The sequence below is a fragment of the Podarcis vaucheri genome, assembly GCF_965113315.1.
Source record: "Podarcis vaucheri genome assembly, chromosome: 3".
NCBI classification, from domain to species: Eukaryota; Metazoa; Chordata; class Lepidosauria; order Squamata; family Lacertidae; genus Podarcis; species Podarcis vaucheri.
In genome coordinates, this window is record NC_138761.1 from 46613974 (window position 1) to 46634327 (window position 20354).

At 49.8% G+C, this 20354-nt stretch overlaps 1 protein-coding gene across 4 annotated transcripts in view; it reads right to left on the reverse strand.

Moving 5' to 3' along the window:
- Positions 1 to 20354, reverse strand: part of CHRM3 (cholinergic receptor muscarinic 3) — a 248872-nt gene that overhangs the window by 81518 nt on the left and 147000 nt on the right. The window contains exon 4 of one of the 4 annotated variants that reach the window (XM_082215047.1): positions 20196 to 20243. The exons of the other annotated variants lie outside the window; for them this stretch is intronic. The gene's annotated coding sequence lies outside the window, so the exon portion shown is untranslated. The remainder of the gene's footprint in view (positions 1 to 20195; positions 20244 to 20354) is intronic. 4 annotated transcript variants of the gene reach the window in all.

Below are 20354 nucleotides of genomic sequence, written 5' to 3' on the forward strand. Positions count from 1 at the left end.
CTAACTGTCCTAAGGAAAATACAGTGCTCTCTTTCAGTAATGATATTAAAAGAAAAATGTCACTGTAAAGCTAAATGGAAAGCATGTAGCATACATATTGTGTTTTGTTTTAACACACATTTAATGTCTGAATAGCAGTAATCTAGTAGTTTATCCAAAGAAACCTATGACAGATACTCATACTTTTCTTAATGGGAAGGGCATCACAGTAATAACTTTGCTATGTAACACCCCCCATTATTTTAAAGCCTCCTTTTTTAACAAAACTGAAAATGCCAACAGACCTCGGTAAATCTTTTGTTTGAAACACAAAAGGCAATAGATTTTTCTCTTACCTTTAATGAGCACATGTTGAAAGAATGCTTCCAAAAATATTTCTCAGTATACTGATGCTACTCTAATCCTTCACTTACACAGGTCAGCTGCCCTGGTACAGTACTAAAATTGTCAGATGAAATGGTCAGAATTACCCAGTGGCTTGATAAAAATCAGCTTACTTCAAGTCTAATCTGGCAACAGTTTGCAAATAGCTCTGCATGAAACAAACTGCAAATATTGGAAGTCAAGAAGTAGAAAGAATTGCTTTGAGCCACAATCCACAAACAGGAAATAGTTATTAATGCTATTACTGTTATTAAAAGGGGAGGACAATTGCAGTGCAGTGCTAGTTTAAAGAAGTCATAGGGAGTGGCAAGACCTCTAACAATCTAATTTAGCTTTAACAATTTAAACAACTTCACGAGCATTTAAGAATTTGCAATGCCTCCTTCCTTTTGAATTAATATACAATTCTCTATCAACTCAAAACATTTTTTTCCCTATTCATTGCAAACGCACCTGCTACCAGATTACTAATTGAACCTTAAATCTGCATTAATCTGGATTTCATAAAGATTTCTAATCATGATTTCTGTCTTCTTAAAGATAGAAATAAGATTTTTCTATTATAATATTATTCTCTAATAAGGTTTGCAATACTCTTCTGTACTATCTACTATAACTGATGTGCTACCTTGGGCAAGAATCTGCTGGCATTTCCCCAGAAAATGCACTGCTCACTGAGAACTGGAATAATGTGCTTTCCTTACCATGGAAATCTCTGCATTAAATGTCCTTTTCAATCAACAATTATCTACAGAGAAATATGCATTCAGATAGTATTTAAAGAAAATGCTTATTTTAAAATACACATTTCTAAATAGTTCTCCCCAACCCCAAATATGCATTATGGATGTATTTTCTCTTGTTTTGAGCTGAGATCTGCATTGGAACAGCCAGGAAGCAAACAACTACTGAATAACTACATTTCAGCCCACACATTAGCTGAGAAGGAGTAGCTTAGGTCAATTTAGCTTGGAATTCACAAAGATCAAAGTCCCTGATGCATTCAAGTCAGATTATCAGAGGAGAAGAAATATGATATAGCCATAGTCTTTAATATAATACTCAGCAGTATCAGTGTATACTGAAAGCTGAGGCTGCTGAAAAGCCAGATACCATCTTGGCTGTGAATCCTGGAAGATCTGCTTCCTGCCTTTCCGGCCTTTTCCCACCTGGCCTGGGAGGGCAGGGCTAAGACTGACTCCAGCTACAAAAGCTGAGGGTGCTGGACAGACTCTTGGGCTAGGGTGTGGTGAAGGAGGTTGTGGGGGGTTGTTGCTGCTGTTTTTGTTTCGTATCTTTATTTTAGGTCTTGTGATTTATGCGGAACCTGTACAGTTCGGCTGTACACAGTGTGTTGGGTATTGTCACTCAAAGGTCTTAGTATTTTGACTGGCCTTGTTAGTGAACCCAAAATATGTAGCTCCTTCAGGAGAAATTCACTGTTCTGGTCGCTAGTTCCAGGGGTGCAGAAAGGAGTAGAGGATCACCTCATTTCCTAGATGCTCAGAAGTTATCAGAAGCACATTGCATCCCTACTCCATCCCTAGCTACAATAACAGGAACTCTGGAGCTTGTTACATTTACAGGGGTTGAGGTATTCAACAGGGGTTGAATGAGATGACCGTTCATGAATTCTTGCAAACCATCATGCAAAGTCAATGTAGTACAATTGATAACATCCACATCTGGATGTGCAGGTGTCGTCCATCTACACAACTTTGCTTTTAAATTGAAGCATATTCTATTCTGTCCAAGCTCATCATGTGGAACTATGTATGATTAGAATTAGATTGGGGCAAAATATTGTGGTGCGGTGAATACAGGCAAAAGCAAAAAGCAAATACCCTGACAGCAAGACCATCAGCATCAGCAAGGTTGCCCTAGCAAACAGTATATGCAGTGGTGATAGTGGGGTTGTGACCAAACTCACTGATACAGAGTATCATCACATTTTTATTTATTATTATTTTTGCTGCCGCCCATGGCAGCCATTTTGTGCTGGCATCCATAGCACTTTCATCAAGATATGGATTTCAGCACCCATTAAAAACAAGAACTAAAAAAAGAATTGGATATATACTTTCCCTCCAGCTAGTCAAAGCAGAGGTGCCAAGTATGGGGGGCTGGCCCCCACAAAATTCTAATTCAGAGGGCCACCCCCAACTTCTGCAGCAGCCACACATGCACACTGCCAGGTGTGTGCATGCAATGCCAACACACTGTGGTGTGCGCTGACATCATGCACACACAATGTGGGGCATGCACGCACAGGTCACTGATTTCACTCGGCCCTGGGCCCCCCTCTATCATGTGGGCAAGGCGGTACGTGTGACTCAAAGTGAGGGCAAATAGACAGTTTAATTTGCCTTTAGCGATATTATCACATAACCAAATCTGATTAGTATGACATCACCACATTCATTACATGCTCTCTTGTTTGACTAGGATTACACAATAAAGAAATCTTTTTTTAAAATGGTACCAAAGCTAAGCAATCTTGTGTGGTAAAAGGATGTACAGTGGTACCTCAAGTTAAGAACTTAATTCATTCCGGAAGTCCGTTCTTAACCTGAAACTGTTCTTAACCTGAGGTACCACTTTAGCTAATGGGGCCTCCCTCTGCCACCGCGCCACCGCCTCACGATTTCTGTTCTCATCCTGAAGCAAAGTTCTTAACCCAAGGTAGTATTTCTGGGTTAGCGGAGTCTGTAACCTGAAGCGTATGTAACCTGAAGCGTCTGTAACCCGAGGTACCACTGTAATATTGTTTTCTGTGCGGAAGCTTTCACATGTCAAAATGATAACTTTCTCAACAAGCAAAGACATTGGGCAACAAATTGGACAATAAATCAGTTACTTCTACTAACTCACTGTCCAGGAGAAAAGAAAAGAAAAAAGTAAGAAAAGAAAAGAAGTTGAAACAACTAGTGAAAAACCTATTGTCAGGGGTTCAGGAGCAGAGACGCAGAGAAGGGAGGAGACAGAGAGCGAGGGGGAGGAATATGAAGGAAGGATGAGTGGGGATGACGACCCGAGATCACCGAGCCTGTCCAGTGAGTCCGAGGATTCCCAGAAGGGAGCGCCAGCAGTCAGAGCAAGGGGGGGAAGCAGGGGGACACCCCAGGAAGAAGGGTCCAGAGAGGGATCAGAGAGCAGCAGTTGGAGATCGGGACCCACGTGCCCAGCCGGGAGCAGAGGGGAGAAAGGGGACCAGACATCGGGTTCCGGAGGCTTTCAGCAGGAGGGAGGGCATGAGTCAGGAGTAGTCACGCCCACCTCCGGGAGCGACGAAACGATCAAGAGGAAGGTAGAGAGTTGGGCGCGCGCGCCAAGTTCAAATGCAGCGGAAGCTGGCGCAGTAAGCAGTCCGGAGAGTGAGCCAGGTCCCAAAGCCCGCCGCAAGGAGGCGGAAGGGTCAGGGGGGTCCGCGTCAGAAGAGAGTAGGAAAGAAGAGACCACGGGGGGCAGAAGGACCCAGAGACGGAGGGAAAGGCGCAGGAGGTGGAGCAAGGCTAGGGTATTAAGCTGGTGTGCTAGAGGCGGAGACTCAGACGGGTCTTCGCCGGTCTGACATAGAAGATGTGGGGCTGCACATCGCAGTTTGGAAATGGAACCTGTAACCCAATAAAGACTCTTTTAACGTGAACGCTGGCTAACGTGGTCCTATGTGAGCTGGGACTGGGCAGCAGCCCTGACAGTAAGACCCATCTCTTCGTAGCTTCGGACACCTGAAACCTCGCAGCGGAGGCAGAAGCAGTGAGAGGAGGAAATTGGTGTTTGGGAGCAAGCTCACAAAGGTTGGCAGAGATGACGGAAGCAGAAAAAAATTCAGCGCTGCAACAGGCAGTGACCCAATTGAACGCAGAGGTACTGGCATCCAAGAAAAGGGAGCAGGATGCTGCGGCCGCCTACAGAGATCTCCACGCCAGGTTTGAAGCGTTGGTTAAGCAAGGGCAACCGGGACCCAGACCGGAGGGGGTTGGGTTGGCACGGAGAGCAGGAGGGCTTGTGGCTCACTTCGATGGGAATTTGCAACAGTACCCCAATTTTCGAGCAGACGTAATGTGCGCACTGCAACTGCTGGCAAAAGACTTTAGAGATGAGGAAGAGAAAGTGGGGTTTATACTGTCCCATTTGCATGGGGATGCTAAAGCGTGGCTGCGCAATTTGTGGAGGGATAAAGATCCGGCGCTTCAGAGTGCAGATGCCTTTATCAAAGCGATGGATGCGTGTTTTTTATCTACCATTGACGTGGATCTTGCTCGACGGGAGATACATGGACTGAGACAAGGGAGGGCGAGCGTACGGCAGTATCACGCCCGCTTTTTTGCGCTGGTCAGTGCCTTGGAATGGGACCGGGATTCACCTCCAGTCAGAGACCTGTTCTGGGAGGGTCTGAGCAGTGCTGTTAAGGACGAAATTGCAAGGGGGGAGAGGCCCCGGAGCACGCAGGAGGTGGTCCAAAGGGCGTTGACTGTGGGGGTGAGGCTGGAAGAACGTCCATGGTGCAGAGACGAAGGACGTGGAGGGCGCGAAGCAGCGAGAAGTTTCTCTTTCGTTCCCAGGGAAGCAGCACGTGCGCAATCCACACCTCCGCCAGGAGGGGGAGTGGAACCTATGGAGGTGGGAGGCGCCAGGGCTCAGTCAGCTACCAGAGCCCCAGCACCGGGAGCAGTCAAGACTAAGCCTCCTAGAGGGAACCGGAAGTGTTACATTTGCGACACCCCTCAACACTTGGCGAGAGAGTGTCCCCAGAGGAACTCCAAGCACACTGCAGCCTCCGCAACGGTGATAGCAGCCACGCAGCACAGCGAACCCCAGCAGGGAAACGACGATGTCTGGCTGGAGGCAGAGGCACTGGGGCCCAGCCAGACGAATCAGTGAAGCAGTCCCCAGTGATCTTGCAACCCACAGACCCCCTCCCACCCAAACCAGTAGTGCAGCTCACTGCATCTCTCCAGCTACCCAATGGCGTCACTATAGACGTGCCACTTTCTGTGGACTCTGGAAGCAATGCAGACTTTATAGCGCAGAATTTTGTGGAGCAGCACGCTATACAGCTACTGCCTGCCACTCTGCCCCTGCAAGTCGTCACAGTGGATGGCAGAGAGTTGCTGGGGGGGCAGGTGGTGAAGCAGACGCCGCCAATGGTGATGCGACTTGGTAACCACAGGGAAGTCATCAGTTTTAATGTCACCCGACTGTCGGACACGCCCATTGTGTTGGGCATGAGTTGGCTGGACAGGCACAGTCCGACACTGGCTTGGTACCAGCGACAGCTGATCTTCGGCTCTTCTTATTGTGCCGAGCACTGCATCCTGCCCAGACAGGAGGGAGAGGAGGAGGAATCACAGCTGCAGTTGGGAACGTTGCAAGCAGTCCCCCACAAATACGCAGACTTTCTGGAGGTCTTCTGCGAGAAGGAGGCAGACAAACTACCCCCTCACAGGCAGTATGACTGCAAGATTGACCTCCTACCAGGGGCGACGCTGCCGAAAGGGAAGCTGTATTCCATGTCTGAGGACGAACTACAGGAACTCAAACAGTTCATAGATCACAATTTGGAGCGTGGTTTCATCCGGGAGTCCAAGGCAGTGGGGGGGCAGTCCTGTTTTCTTCATGAAGAAGAAAGACACGCCCCAAAAAAGACTTGTAGTTGATTTTCGCCTCTTGAACAAGATGACCAAGCCCTCTGATTTCCCCATGCCCAGGATTGACGACCTCCTAGCGACGGTGCGCAAGGGACGCATGTTCACCAAGTTGGACCTGCGAGGGGCGTACAATCTCATCCGCATGAGGGAAGGCGATGAGTGGAAGACAGCCATGTTCACGCCTCTGGGCACCTACGAATACAGAGTGATGCCGTTTGGATTGCAAAACGGTTCTCACTGTTTTCAAGCTTTCATGCATCATGTGTTGGCGGGACTCCTCTACAAGAAGTGCGTCTGCTTCCTGGATGACATCCTGATATTCTCCGAATCGCAGCAAGCACATGACCAAGACGTTCGGGAGGTGCTGAAGAGGCTGCAGCAGCATAGACTGTACGCCAAACTGGAGAAGTGCCAGTTCGACACGACGGAGGTGGATTTCTTGGGCTACAAGTTGTCGGACAAGGGGCTAGCCATGGACAGCGCCAAGGTTCGCGCGGTGTTGGATTGGAAGAGCCCGCGCAACCGGAAGGAGGTCCAGCGGTTTGTGGGCTTCGCCAACTTCTATCGCAAGTTTATCAAGGGGTTCGCGATGCAGACGGCGGCTATTACGGACCCGCTAAGCTCCAAGAAAAAGAAATTCATCTGGACGGAGCAGGCGGAGCAGTCCTTTCAAGCACTCAAGCGTCTCTTCGCGTCGGAAGAGCAACTGCTGCATATCGACCCCAGCAGACCGATGCGGGTAGACACAGACGCGTCCGATAGAGCCGTGGGAGCTGTCCTGCTGCAGAGAGACACGCAGGGGGTCTGGAGGCCGGGAGCGTTCTACTCCAGAAAGCTCAGCAAGTCGGAGCAGAACTACACCATCTGGGACAGGGAGTTGCTGGCCATTCATGCAGCGTTCAAAGCGTGGAGGCATTTCCTGATCGGAGCCAAGCACACAGTGCAAGTCTGCACGGACCACAAGAATCTGGAGCACTGGCGCACGGCGCAGTTCCTGAACCAGAGGCAGATACGTTGGGCAGAGTTCTTTGCTGACTTCGATTTCCGAATAGAGTACGTCCCAGGCGACACCAACATCATGGCGGATGCACTGTCCCGAAAACCGCAATACCTCGAAGAGGCGACGCCAGCGGCAGCCATGCACATCTTCGCGCCAACAGCGTGGGCGTGCGCTTCAGCCACAGTAGACCTGGATGCGGTGCGGCGGGCGTTGCAGGACGACTCATTCGCGCAGGCGAAGATGGCCGAGGTGCACAAGGGCACGGCGAAGAGCGACGAGTTCCAGATACGAGACGGCTTGCTCTTACGTAAAGGGGCCATCTACGTGCCGGGAGACGAACTTCGCGCCAAGGTACTGCAACAGTTGCACGACGCACCCACGGCCGGACACTTTGGCACGGAAAAAACGGTGGAATTAGTCGCAAGGGACCTTTGGTGGCCCAGACTGAGAGGGGAGGTCGCGGACTACGTCGCGAGGTGCGACACCTGCCAGAGGGCCAAGCCAGTGCACAAACCACCGGCGGGACTGCTGGAACCGCTGCAAACGCCGTTTGAACCGTGGGAGAGGGTGGCCCTGGACTTTGTCACGGATCTACCCAGCTCGAGAGGCAAGACAGCTGTACTAGTGGTGGTGGACTTGTTCACCAAGATGGCACATTTCATACCGTGTGCGAAGGTGGCCACGGCGGAACAAACAGCCAAACTGTTCATAGATCACGTGTTCAAAGTGCACGGTCTGCCGCGGTCTATACTGTCCGACCGCGGACGCCAGTTCATCTCGAATTTCTGGCAGAAGCTGATGGGCTTCCTGAACGTCAAGATCAACCTGACATCAGCGAGACACCCGCAGACCAACGGGCAAGCGGAGAGGGTCAATGCCATCATGCAGCAGTACCTGAGATGCTATGCCAATCAACAGCCTGCGACGTGGGTGGATTACCTGCCGCTCGCCGAGTTCGCCTACAACAACACGAAGCACGTGTCCACAGGGGTGACGCCGTTCTTCGCCAACAATGGGAGGAATCCCAGAACCTTCCCGGGACTGGAGAGAGTGGGGGAAGGGGAACCGCAGACGGCGGACGCTTTCGCGTCTGAGTTGCAGGAGGTCCACGATCAACTCCGACGGCAGCTGGAGCTAGCGAAGCACGCATACAAGGTGCAAGCTGACAAGCACAGGCGGGTTGGCGAAGAGATCCGAGTGGGAGACTGGGTCTGGTTGGCAGCCCACGCAGTGCCGACCAGATCGTTAGCCAAGAAGAAGTTGGGGCACAAGCAACTCGGTCCATACCAAGTCGAAGCACAGATCAACCCAGTAGCTTTCCGGTTGGTGCTGCCGGAGGGTTCCAGGATGCATCCGGTGTTCCACAGGTCGGTGCTTACTCCCTACAAGGCACCTCACAGATTCCAGGAACCAGGAACAGCACCGAGTCCATCTCAGGAGCGGACGGAGGCGGGGAGATTGCCACAGCAGGACCCCATCAACGAAGTCACGGAGATTTTGGACTCCAGATGGGGGGAAGAGGGAGTAGAATACCTCCTAGCCAGAGAGGGCACCCGGGCCAGTGCTAATAGCTGGGTGCCGGACTACGCTTTGGAGGAACCCCTGCTCAAGGACGAGTTTCATGCCCTTTTCCCACACAGACCCATGCCAGCAGGCTTCTTCGACGACTGGTTGTTCACGCCCACACTTTCCTCCAGCACGTTCCATGGATTCGACTCGGACGGGGAGCCCGCACCGGGCACCCGTTCCCCAGAGGGGTCACCGGAGGGTTCGGCGTCAGACACCTCGTATTGGTGGGACGATCGACCAGAGGAGCAGTGGCGCCGGAGGTGGTTGGAGATGCCAGGTCGAGCGACCGACGCAGAGACTGACATGGACGTGTTCGGGGAGGATCTTGGGTTCGAGCACGGCGGCACTGAAATGGAGGCGGAGCAGATCAACGTTGACGAACGCGAGGAGGAAGACTCGGAGGTCTTCAGTTGGCGGCCAGCGACGGGGAGCAAACTGTATCCGGCATTCACTCCCGTGATGATGGCGCACCCAGCACCCACACCTGAAAGCGGGGAGGGGGGAAGGGGGGGCTTCGAGGGGGGGATGGATGTCAGGGGTTCAGGAGCAGAGACGCAGAGAAGGGAGGAGACAGAGAGCGAGGGGGAGGAATACGAAGGAAGGATGAGTGGGGATGACGACCCGAGATCACCGAGCCTGTCCAGTGAGTCCGAGGATTCCCAGAAGGGAGCGCCAGCGGTCAGAGCAAGGGGGGGAAGCAGGGGGACACCCCAGGAAGAAGGGTCCAGAGAGGGATCAGAGAGCAGCAGTTGGAGATCGGGACCCACGTGCCCAGCCGGGAGCAGAGGGGAGAAAGGGGACCAGACATCGGGTTCCGGAGGCTTTCAGCAGGAGGGAGGGCATGAGTCAGGAGTAGTCACGCCCACCTCCGGGAGCGATGAAACGATCAAGAGGAAGGTAGAGAGTTGGGCGCGCGCGCCAAGTTCAAATGCAGCGGAAGCTGGCGCAGTAAGCAGCCCGGAGAGTGAGCCAGGTCCCAAAGCCCGCCGCAAGGAGGCGGAAGGGTCAGGGGGGTCCGCGTCAGAAGAGAGTAGGAAAGAAGAGACCACGGGGGGCAGAAGGACCCAGAGACGGAGGGAAAGGCGCAGGAGGTGGAGCAAGGCTAGGGTATTAAGCTGGTGTGCTAGAGGCGGAGACTCAGACGGGTCTTCGCCGGTCTGACATAGAAGACGTGGGGCTGCACATCGCAGTTTGGAAATGGAACCTGTAACCCAATAAAGACTCTTTTAACGTGAACGCTGGCTAACGTGGTCCTATGTGAGCTGGGACTGGGCAGCAGCCCTGACACCTATATTATCATCTATGGTTGTCATCTCTTTCCTGCCATACTCACATCTCCACCTCAATAAATATAGAAATTATTATTATTATTCAAATCAGGTTATTCTTTTTGTAAACAACTGGCAAGTTACTTCCTAGGGAAAAGAACGATAGACATAAAAGAAAAATGTGTCCATGGTTCATGCCAAGAAATCCAGAGAAAATATACTCTTGAATGTATGTAGGCATGTTAAAACATTAATCTTAATTTTAAACAAAGGTGGTAATGAAATGTTGATTTCTCATTGAGAGGTTTATTGAATGAAAAATTAAGATAATTCTTTTTCCCACAGACTTCATACATGCAAGTCAAGCTTTCAGGGTGAACCAAGTGACTGGAGGATTAAAAACATTCCAAAAAACATAAGAATGATTTGGGTAAAAATTAAAAAGCCATGTACTGGCACTATTGTTTGGCTTTGGATCATTAAACCTTAGATATGAAAAGCCAATTTAGGAAAAAAGAGGTGCCTAATTAACTCGTAAATCTCAGTGCCTTATAAAGAGAGAAAACATTTTTCAAGACAACCAGTGAGGTGATTTCTACTCCTAAAACAACTGAACAACAAATTGCCAGTTTTGAACAACGCCTCAAGAGAACTTGGGTTCCAAAGACAGTGGTTGACAGATTCAACCATCTGGAAGTTCTCCACAAAGCCATGGCTGAAAGGACATAATGGAGTCGGTTACTGGCCATTCTAATTGATGCTGATTCAGTGCTGTGTCACCTCCATTTGATTTTTAGTGCTGAAAGGATGGGAACAGAACACTGCTGGAGAGGAAGTGGGGAAATGGGCATCTAAACTCTGCGCCCTAAGCACCTATACTACCTTCAGCATCGGGTTGCTCCAAGGGTGAATGTACCGCAAGACAGCATGAAATAGGCTCCTGTGCTTATACTGCAATGTAAGCAGGTTGTTCAAACAGAAGATTCAAGCATTTAGACAAAAAGGGAAGAATTTTAACCCTTACTTTTCATTTTGTGATGCTTACCATTACATGCACAGTTTGCAGCTGTGTGTTGTGCGGCTAACAACCAGGCCACTATTTTCAAGAGCGAAGTGCACCTGTCATCTGAGCCTATCCTCTGACCTGTAAGGAATAAACACATTGATTCGGCTACAGGGAGGTCCTTTCATGAGCAAAAGGTTCATCTAAGGCAGGGGTCAGCAACCTAAGGCCCATGGGCTAGTACTGGCCCATGGAGCTCGTCTATCCGGCCCATGGTAACCCCTGCTGCCCTCTGCTGCCCCCTCTTACCAGCACAGCACGGGACCGACTTCCGGGTTGATGGCGCCTGTGCACATACGCATAGGCGCTCCTCTGACCCGGATGTGTGCCAGAAATAGTGTGTGCACACACGTATGGGACGGAGAAGCGCCAGAAATAGTGTGTGTGCATGAGCATGGGTGCTCCTCTGACCCAGAAGAGCATGCATGCGCACACGCTCTGGCCCATCCTCCGATGGACCGAGTGTGGACCAACCCATCGTTCCGTGAGCTTGCCGACCCCTGATCTAAGGCAAGACGACATCTCCAACTAGGTTCTGGGCATGTGAGTTGTAGAATGCTGTCACTCAACTTTCAAATTCCTCCTTGTGAAGTTTTGACAGAGTTGCACTGTTTCGGGTTCTTGAAAGAGTTCTGCTCTGCCTTTTATGCTATTTGTACTTTGTAAATTTATATATTTTTTATGGGAAAGGCATAAAACCCCCAGTTTTCGTCAACCTATTTTCTGAAATAAATATGAGGAAAAAAGGGAGGGCATATCAGAGGAACAAAAGTAATATCAGGTTCCTAAAAAGCAAATAGGAGAGCCCCCCCCACTGTACACCTGGGAATCAGTAATCTTATAAATCCATTAATAACTTGGAACTGGGTTGCAGTTATTAAATCCAAGCTTGGGGGGGAAACCTTTTCTTCATAATAGTGAGTTATAAAAGAGACAATAGAAAATTCCATAAGCTATTTTGTTTGACAGCGTGCTTTTCAGTTGAAATAGGGGCCCCAAAGCAGTTCCTAAGAGCGATCTGCATAGTGATGGTAGTTTATCAATACTTCACCAAAGTGCTTCAAACTATGATGTCTCCCTTAGAGACTGGACATTTTAATGATTGTAAAATAGGCACAGCTCATGGTACAATTATTTACATCACATGAAAATAAAACAGTCCTTCGCCAAGCACCTGTTGCAAGGCTTTTTGGGTATGGTAAGAGCGGATGCATTCCAATAGGAAAGCCACACCTAGGAAAAGGATTGCTCAGTCTGAAAAAGGCAGGCAGCTTGGATATTCAATCCAGACCGGCCTTGATTATAGCATGTGGTTGCCTAGCGGGGCCAAGAGGAAATAAATGGTGTACCCTTTGATTGACCTGATAGTGCAGTTTAATGGGGGTGTTACATAGCAAAGTTATTACTTTGGGACCAGGGCAGGATAGGCAAAGTTTGACTCTCTCTCTCTCTCTGTCCTCTCTTTCTACTTCTACACCTCACTATTTGCTTGTTTTAATTTTTTATTTTAAATTGTAACATATTGTCAAGGGATGGTTAGCTGCTTGTGCTTAAAATTGTGCCCCTTCAGAGTTTGTGCGACCCCACAAACCTCTGTGTGTGACAGAGCTCCTCAGACATGTCTGCTCTAGTCACTAGTAGAGTCTGACAGTGGCTGTCTGCGGAAGCGCTTCCAGCAAAGAAGTTCCTTAACGGAAACACGTCTCCTGGACTCACGACGTGGCAGCTTCCGGCGCAGCATGGGTCTCCCTGCAGTTGCTTCTGACACCTCCCCGCTATTTTCGCTCGAAGTGTCTCTCACCCCTTTCTCTCCCCTGCTGCTTCCTGCCTGGGCTGCTGCGTCTCTCTCAGCATTACTGAGATCCTCCTCCAGATACCCCGCGCTCCCCCTGCTGGTCCCTGCTTTGGCTGTTGACTCTCTCCCAGTCTCTGGGAGCCTTACCACTTCCCTTTCCTCCGATGTCAGTTCCCTGACATCCACCTCCCCTCCAGGGCCCCCCTCTCCCCCGCCCCTACTTTCTCCTCTGGGCGGTGAGGAGCTGAAACCCCTAAAAGAATCCTCTTCATCTTCAGACGTCTCGAACAATTCCCTCCATCGGTCTTCGTTCCGACTCGCTGAATCCTCCTCCACCTCGGAATCAGCGAACCCCTCCAACTCTTCTTCGTCGTCGGTGGTGGCGAAGTATTCCCTCCGGAACCTCGCCACTGGCTGGGGTTTTCTAGGGAATCTCTGATGAAAAGTTTCAATCAAAACCTCGTCATCTACCTCCTCTGCCCTGACCCAGGTGTTTTCCGACTCCGGCTCCCCTTCCCACATTACCAAATACTCTACTTGCTCTCCCCTCCACCTGGAATCGAGAATCTCCGCTACATGGTAGCTGTGTTCTTTTTCTTCCATAGCTGGTCCCCTATTGACCCTCCCCTCTCTGTCCCCTATATACGGTGACAGCAATGATCTGTGGAACACTGGGTGCAACTTCATGTGGTTCGGTAACCGGAGTCTGAAAGCCACTGGGTTGACCTGTTGCGTGACTTCAAATGGGCCCAGTCTTTTGGGTCTTAACTTCTTACAACCTCCTTTAAATGGTAACCCTTGGGTGGACAGCCACACCTGGTCCCCCACCCTAATGCTTTCCCCTTCCCTTCTGGTTTTGTCTGCCTGCCTCTTATATTCCTCCTTCGCCCTGTTTAAATTAAGTTGGAGCTGGCGATGGATCGCTTCCATTTCTTCAACGAACTGTTCTGCGGCAGGAACGCTCCAGTTCTCCCCCTCCCCCCCTGGGAAGGCTCGGGGATGACACCCGTGATTGGCCAAAAAAGGGCTCATCCCTGTGGACACGTTCTCTGCATTGTTATAGGCAAATTCTGCCAACGCCAGCTTCTCCACCCAATCATTCTCTCTGTCATTCACATAACACCTCAAATATTGCTGGAGGACACCATTAGCTCTTTCCGCCTGCCCATTGGTTTCTGGATGACGGGCAGTGGAAAAATTTACCTCTACATGCAATAAGCTCATGAGCTTCCTCCAGAACCTGGAAGTAAATTGTTTCCCTCGGTCCGAAACCACCCTCAAGGGGGCACCATGCAACCTAAACACATTTTCCACAAACAATTTAGCGGTTTCTTCTGCTGTGACCGCATGTGAGCAGGCTATAAAGTGGGCCATCTTGGTTAACAGGTCTACCACAACCATAATGGCTGTCTTCCCTTTGGACCTGGGCAGATCAGTCATGAAATCTATTGCCACTGCCTCCCATGGTCTTTCCGGCGTGGGTAGTGGTTCTAATAAACCTGCCGGTGCCCGCCTCTCCCCCTTGGCTCGTTGACATCGGTCACACCCTCTCACATATTCACGCACATCTTCCCTGACCTTGGGCCACCAGAATTCCCTGGTAACCAGCCACATGGTTTTGTGTTGCCCAAAATGCCCTGCTGTGGGGCTATCGTGCAGTTGCTTGAGTACCTTTTCCCTCAATTCCCCTTCAGGTATGTATAACGCTCCCTTGTAGTACAACGCCCCGTTTCTCTCCTCAAAACCCCCGGGTTTGTCTCCCTCCCTCCTGAGACCCCTGAGTTTGTCCTGGGCGTATTCATCCTGCACCGTTCCCTCTACCAGTTCCCTTTGCCCCACCAAAGCCGCCCCACACACCCAGCGGTCCTCGGGAATAACATGGGTCTCTTCGGGTGCACCCTCTCCCTCCAAATATTCAGGTTTGCGTGAGAGAGCGTCCGCCCTAACGTTCTCCGGGCCTGGTACATAACAAATCTCAAAGTTAAATTTGGAGAACTCCTGGGCCCATCTCAACTGCCTTTGGTTGAGCACTCGCGCAGTTCTCCAATACTCTAGATTCTTATGGTCCGTGCACACTTGCACCTTCTGTTGTGCACCAATTAGTAGATGCCTCCATCTCCGGAAGGCCTCATAAATCGCAAGAAGTTCCCGGTCATACACCGTGTAGTTTCTCTCAGATTTGTTCAGCTTTCGCGAAAAGAAGGCACACGGTCGCCACTCTGACCCCTCCTTCCCCGGCTGCAGAAGAAGCACCGCCCCTATGGCTCTGTCCGAAGCGTCTGTTTCGACCCTCAGCTTTTTTTGTAAATCCACATGTAGAAGTTGTTCGTCAGAGGCGAAGGCCCTTTTCAGTTCCTCAAACGCTCGCTCCGCCTCCCCCGTCCAAACAAACTTCTTTTTGCTGCTGAGACAGTCCGTGATGGGCGCCGTCAGGTGGGCGAAGTTTCGGATGAACTTACGATAAAAGTTTCCAAACCCTAGGAACCTCTGCACATCCTTCTTGGTCTTGGGTGTTTTCCATTCCAGCACCGCTTGAACCTTGCCGGGGTCCATGGCCAACCCCTTGTCTGACAAGCGGTACCCCAGGAATTCCACCTCCTTGGTATGAAACTGACACTTTTCCAGTTTCACCCACAGTCTGTTGGCTTGCAGCCTGCTCAACACTTCTCTGACGTCTCTCACATGTTGCTCCTCATTCTCCGAATACACCAACACGTCATCTAAGAAGGCCACGCAATTCTTGTAGAGCAAAGGCCCCAGTACATGGTTCATAAAGGCTTGAAAACACGCGGAGCCTGTTTGTAATCCAAAAGGCATAACGAGGTATTCAAATGCCCCCAAAGGGGTGAACATGGTGGTCTTCCATTCATCCCCTTTCCTTATACGTATCAGGTTGTACGCCCCCCTTAGGTCCAGCTTTGTAAAAATCTTTCCTTTTCGCACCCTGGTCAAAATATCATCAATCCTGGGCATAGGAAAAGCCGCCGGCTCTGTCACTGCATTTAGGGCCCGAAAGTCACATACCAGCCTCGGCTTGTCCGTGTTTTTTTTATCCACAAAAAACACTGGGCTACCCCCCGCTGCCTTGGACTCTCTGATGAAGCCTCTCTTCAGGTTCTTGTCAATGAACGCTCGCAACTCCTGCATCTCCCTGTCTGACATGGCATACAACTTGCCTACAGGAAGCTGTGCTCCAGGGAGTAAATTGATCTGGCAATCAAAGGGCCTATGCGGGGGTAGTTGGTCCGCTTCCTTCTCGCTGAACACGTCGCTGAGATCAGCATACTGTGGTGGCACCTTCCCCTTCTCCATCACTTCCGTCCCTGCTAGGGTGGCTTGGGCCCCTGCTGACCCCTTTTCCGCCCTGCAGTGTTCTAAGCAGTGTGCGGAACCGAAGGAAACCACTCTTTGATGCCAGCCCACCAGCGGATCATGTAGGGCTAGCCAGCTCATTCCCAAAATAATGGGAGCGCCTCCCAAGGTGGCCACATTAAACGCTATCAGTTCTGTGTGCCTTGCCACCCTCATTATCATTGGGACGGTCTGCAAGCTGACGCCTCCTCCCAACAGTTCCCTGCCATCAATCGTGGTCACCTGCAGGGGGTTGCTTAAAGGGATAGTCTGTATCTGGTGTTCAGCAGGAAACTCCTTGCTCATGAAATTGCAGGAGCTGCCTGAGTCCAACAGCGCCTTTATTTTTAGGGGGTGTCCATTTTGCAGCTCTAGCGACACTTCAATCACTAGAGCAGGTCGAGGAGCTTCTGGCACTGGCACTTGGGGAAGGGGCACTTTCACTGCTCTTTGGCCTGGCTGCAGTGCCCTGCTGGCAACCAGGCGTTGGCTTTTACCTGCTCCGTTTCTCCCTGCTCTTCCCCCTCAACAGCTCCCACCATCCCTTGCCATTCCTTCCTCTGGGGGCAGACTCTGGCAAAGTGGCCTGGCTGTTGGCAGAGATAGCATTTCCGGGCTCCCTTTCCCTCCTTCTTCGCCCCCTCACTGGGCTTTGAAACTGCGCGCGCGCGGGCTGTTCCGATTTCCATCGGCTCTGCCGGCGGGAAAGCTGGCTCAGGAATGTCTGGAATGCGTAACTCCTTCCAACGTTCCCCTCTCCCTTCCCGCCTCTCCAAGGCTCTTGCCTCCTGGCGCGCTCCAATGGTCAGCGCAGATTTGGTCAGCTGATCCATAGACCCCGCCCTGGGGCTCCTGGCCAGCTCGTCTTTCACAGCTGAAGAAAGACCTTCTTCAAATAGCATCTGAATGGGTGCCGCCGATAAATCCCACCCCAATCTGTGAATCAGCATGGTAAATTCAGTCCAGTACTCACGGACAGATCTGCTTCCCTGCTTGCAAGCCATTAGCTGTCTGCGTACCAACCCTTCCTCAATATCGCTGGAAAACATGATATCCATTGCACGAAAGAATTTCATAGTGTCCTTTAGGATATCGTTGTGCGTTGCCATCAGGGGTCGAACCCAGTCCCGCGCCCCCTTCTCAAGATGCCCAATTACGAACGCAACTCGCGATTCCTCATCAGGGAACTCATCAAACTGCACATTCAGAGCATATTGCATCTCAGTCCTAAAGGCATGGTAATCCTTGGGGTCCCCCCCAAACTTCTGCACCAATCCTGGTACCTTTCTGGGGAACTGAGTGGTTCTCCCCTTTTTGTCAGCATCCTGAGCCCTTCTCTCCTCGAGCCTCGCCGTCTGCAGCGCAAGTTGGACCTCCAGAGCTTGATACCTTTCTTCCAAGCTTGGACCAGCTCCAACCCCTGCGTCTCCGGTTCCGACTGGGTTGCTCATGATGCTTTCTCCTGCACAGGCAGCGTACAGAGACTGTCAGACTGCTGTCAAGGGATGGTTAGCTGCTTGTGCTTAAAATTGTGCCCCTTCAGAGTTTGTGCGACCCCACAAACCTCTGTGTGTGACAGAGCTCCTCAGACATGTCTGCTCTAGTCACTAGTAGAGTCTGACAGTGGCTGTCTGCGGAAGCGCTTCCAGCAAAGAAGTTCCTTAACGGAAACACGTCTCCTGGACTCACGACGTGGCAGCTTCCGGCGCAGCATGGGTCTCCCTGCAGTTGCTTCTGACACCTCCCCGCTATTTTCGCTCGAAGTGTCTCTCACCCCTTTCTCTCCCCTGCTGCTTCCTGCCTGGGCTGCTGCGTCTCTCTCAGCATTACTGAGATCCTCCTCCAGATACCCCGCGCTCCCCCTGCTGGTCCCTGCTTTGGCTGTTGACTCTCTCCCAGTCTCTGGGAGCCTTACCACTTCCCTTTCCTCCGATGTCAGTTCCCTGACACATATGCTGCCTGCTCGACCAACACAATTTGCAGGTGGAACTGTCTGGTTGCACCCCCACTTCTCCCCCTGCATTTCAACATGTATAAAGACAGTCAGGGCTCAATGACTCAAACAGAAACCAGCAGAGTGCCAGCAGTATATGGTGGAGCAGAGGCAGGCTCTTCACTGCGGTTCTTTCTCATATCTCCAGCTAGAAGGCAGCGGGTGGAAGCATAGCCAGAAAGATGACTTGCTCAGGCTGAGGCCAGGCTCTGAAGGAGTGGTACAGTACAGGAGCAAGGATGCACTTGGACGCAGGGTTTCGTTGTTTCTGCTCTGCACTATATTTCCACAGACAAGCATAGTGGCAGCTAAGATATGGTTACCAGATTCAATGAATCCAGGGACACTTTTTTTTTTAAGCTGAGTAGCAACAGGGAGTCAGTAGTGGAGATGGTGAGGCAAAAGACCCTGGGCCCAAGCACGCATGCACATTGTATAAAAGTGCAAAGCCCTTCTTTCGCACCCTGTGAAACATAAATGCACAGAGTTTTTTAAAAACTGGGCAATGCCGTCTGCCCGTGACTCCTGAGCCTCCCCTGATCAGTCAAAATAAAGGGGGAAGGGGATCGCACAAGACACGTCATAGGTGCACCAGACACATCATATGGGGACTTCCGGTGAGGAAAAATGGTGGGCGCCACAGCAGCAAGCAGCTCTTGAAGCCAGCCAGAGCCAACTGTGCTAACAGGCTGGCTCCGGGCTGCTGAGGCTGCCGCTGCCACGTTTCCCGGGGACAGATTTGCAAATCTGGGGACTGTCCCTGGGAACTGGGGACGTCTGGTAACCCTAAGCTAAATTTCATTTTCAAAGCCTCATACAAACAGCTACAGAGGGGGGTTTGGGGGGCGGGGGGCCTGCCAGGAAGAGACACATCATCTTTCATGTGTTTTCTGTTGTTGTTACAAACATTTCAAACATCTGTTTGAGGCAAGACAGACAGCATTATAAATTCCCCATTGCATTATTCTCTATCTAATTGAAGTTAGAATTACTACTGATGGTTTGTCTGATATGTAAAACTGAAAATATTAAAGAAGTTAAGATTTTAAAGTCCATGTTTAAAATATTCATGCTTCTGTATATAAATTCTATTCCTCCTTTGCAAGAAACTTTTTCTCACCTCCCCCTTTTCAGACAGAGGAAGAATAAATTGTTTAGAAAAAAATTCTTTAGTGATATAGTATCTCACTGCAAAATTTGAAGCCAATCTTTTCTCCATTAAGTTTATGGTTTATCCTACTTACTGGATTCCTCTCCCCACCCCACCCCGGAAGGGAAATGTTGAAGCCTGACAAGATTCAATTTATTTTATACAAATAAAAATTAAAAATTAAAAATAATTAAACTATCCTCTTTTTCTAAACTTTGCTAATCCATTCCAAAAATGCATTATTAAGTATCGCATAAGTGCACACCCAGATTTAAAGATTTATCAGAATGGTTAATGGAGAAGGCAGTTCAGAGAATGTCTCTTGAGAATGGAGGAGGCATCTATTGGCATTTTGAGCTTTGAAGATGTGGGCGAGTTTTGGCTGAAAGGCTTACTCTCAGGGATGTGTTCACATTTTTATGTAAGATATCCAAGAAGTAAAACAAGATTCTAGCATTCAGAGTTAGAAAACAAAGCCTGTGGTGCAAATAAGAAAGGTTGGACCTCTATGAAAACTTTCCAAAAGGACAGATAATTCAATCAATATTTGAGGATTTAACAGCTTTGCTGATCGTTGTTACACAATAACCCTATCAAAGACAGATATGAAGCAACCTCAGAGAGTTCTCGCTCCAAAACATAATTTGAATTCTGAAGTTATTGCTTCACTTTCTTCATTTACTAGTGAAATATTTTCATAATTTAAATCTTGTAATAAGTGAATCAAATTAACTTTCATAGGAAAGTATGAGAACTTTGCATTTTATGCCAAGCTTGTCCACTCTCTACTTTCTGAAGTTTAAAAAGATCTCTTGTGTTACAATAATTGGTCAAATTGTGACACACACATAGAATAACTCCTTTAAGACTTATGTGAATCTCTCAAGCATGTAACAAAAATAATGATGAGGCAAGATGCCAGTCCCATCAAGATCAAGCTTCATATATCAATATATGGATTTTGTTTTTACCTTTCTCCAGCTTCTGAACTTTCTTCCAAAAAGAACATCCCGAAAATCCTGGCAGATATAATAAGATTGCTTAGTCTCTGATCTCAGAGAGTCAGACTCTGATTTGCCATGAATTTAGTGGGAGACAGTCACCATTTCACCTTAAGGCTTCACAAATGG